Consider the following 2,710-nt stretch of genomic DNA (forward strand, 5'->3'; position numbering starts at 1 on the left):
TATATATATATATATATATATATATATATATATAATAGTGTCGATTATTCGGTGACCGTGGTCATTACACCTTCCTAACCGATAAATAACCGAATAATGGATTAACCGAAAGGGCTTAGGTTAAGGTCATTCTAGAACAACAGACTATACCAAGGCGACAACCTCTAATCACGCTCTCGAAATGCATCAGTCCAGACCTGAAAAAGATAAGTTAAAAATACAAGGAAGCAAACAGTTAGCATAAAATGCTAAGTAAGAACCACTTTACCTCGTAAAATACGTAGACGATGACACCGCAGGTAGTGTATTGAGATGGGTGATTCTAACTGATAATTCTGCTATAGCATTGTTGATGGCAGTAGTAAGAGCTTGGTTTTGATCAGCCAAGGCTCGCCGGAGCTCCTCCGTCGTTCGTTGTTCGGATTATCGAACCTGCTGTATTTGGTCATCTAGAGCCCGCTGGCGAGTTTGTACGCCTTCATTAGCCACGATACTCTAAATGAAAGCACCAAATTGTTGGGGAAGTAATTTTGTTTTGGTTGTTGTTCCACTTTCGAGGGTGGAAATCCTCCAGAAAAGAAATATGAGGGAGAAACAGATTAATTAGAGTTCAGACAGGGAAGTTTTGATTCAAAGGGTAATGGCCTGCACTTTATTTCTCATGCTCAATAATATATTGAATTTACAAATAACAGCTTCCTAATTATCCGAGATTTATTCGGCACTACTAACAACTATAAGGAAATGAAGTAAGAAACAGTAAAATGAAACAAACATGCATGCATGACCAACTAACAACAAATATTTTTATCCACAAACATAATCACGAAGCTTGACTGAAGGAGTAATTAATCTTGAAGTCCTCCTTTTGTTACCACATTCTCCATGCATGCTCTTATTCGTAACAATATATATATATATATATATATATATATATATATATATATATATATATATATATATATATATATATATATATATATACATATAATAATGTCGGTTATTCGGTGAACGCGGTCATTACACCTTCCTAAATGATAAATAACCGAATAATGGATTAACCGAAAGGGCAAAAGGTTAAGCTCATTCTAGAACAACAGACTATACCAAGGCGACAACCTCTAATCACGCTCTCGACATGCATCAGTCCAGACCTGAAAAAGATAAGTCAAAAACACAAGGAAGCAAACAGTTAGCATAAAATGCTAAGTAAGAACCACTTTGCCTCGTAAAATAAGTAGACGATGACGCGGCAAGTAGTGTATTGAGATGGGTGATTCTGACTGATAAGTCTGCTATAGCATTGTTGATGGCAATAGTAAGAGCCTGGTTTTGATCAGCCAAGGCTCGCCGGAGCACCTCCGTCGTTCGTTGTTGGGATTATCGAACCTGCTGTATTTGGTCTTCTAGAGCCCGCTGGCGAGTTTGTACGCCTTCATTAGCCATGATACTCTCAATGAAAGCACCAAATTATTGGGGAAGTAATTTTTTTTTTTGGTTGTTGTTCCGCTTTCGAGGGTGGAAATCCTCCAGAAAAGAAATATGATGCAGAAATAGATTAATTAGAGTTCAGACAGGGAAGTTTTGATTCAAAGGGTAATGCCCTATACTTTATTTCTCATGCTCAACGAATATTAAATTTACAAATAACGGCATCCTAATTATCCGAGATTTATTCGGCACAACTAACAACCAAAAGGAAATGCAGTAAGAAATAGTCAAATGAAACAAACATGCATGCATGACCAACTAACAACAAATATTTTTATCCACAAACATAATAACGAAGCTTGATTGATGGAGTAATTAATCTTGAAGTCCTCCTTTTGTTACCACATTTTCAATGCATGCTCTTATTCGTAACAATATATATATATATATATATATATATATATATATATATATATATATATATATATATATATATATATATATATATATATATATATATATATATATATATAATAGTGTCGATTATTCGGTGACCGTGGTCATTACACCTTCCTAACCGATAAATAACCGAATAATGGATTAACCGAAAGGGCTTAGGTTAAGGTCATTCTAGAACAACAGACTATACCAAGGCGACAACCTCTAATCACGCTCTCGAAATGCATCAGTCCAGACCTGAAAAAGATAAGTTAAAAATACAAGGAAGCAAACAGTTAGCATAAAATGCTAAGTAAGAACCACTTTACCTCGTAAAATACGTAGACGATGACACCGCAGGTAGTGTATTGAGATGGGTGATTCTAACTGATAATTCTGCTATAGCATTGTTGATGGCAGTAGTAAGAGCTTGGTTTTGATCAGCCAAGGCTCGCCGGAGCTCCTCCGTCGTTCGTTGTTCGGATTATCGAACCTGCTGTATTTGGTCATCTAGAGCCCGCTGGCGAGTTTGTACGCCTTCATTAGCCACGATACTCTAAATGAAAGCACCAAATTGTTGGGGAAGTAATTTTGTTTTGGTTGTTGTTCCACTTTCGAGGGTGGAAATCCTCCAGAAAAGAAATATGAGGGAGAAACAGATTAATTAGAGTTCAGACAGGGAAGTTTTGATTCAAAGGGTAATGGCCTGCACTTTATTTCTCATGCTCAATAATATATTGAATTTACAAATAACAGCTTCCTAATTATCCGAGATTTATTCGGCACTACTAACAACTATAAGGAAATGAAGTAAGAAACAGTAAAATGAAACAAACATGCA

This window comes from Ipomoea nil, unplaced genomic scaffold (assembly GCF_001879475.1).
Source record: "Ipomoea nil cultivar Tokyo-kokei standard unplaced genomic scaffold, Asagao_1.1 scaffold1310, whole genome shotgun sequence".
Lineage (NCBI taxonomy): Eukaryota > Viridiplantae > Streptophyta > Magnoliopsida > Solanales > Convolvulaceae > Ipomoea > Ipomoea nil.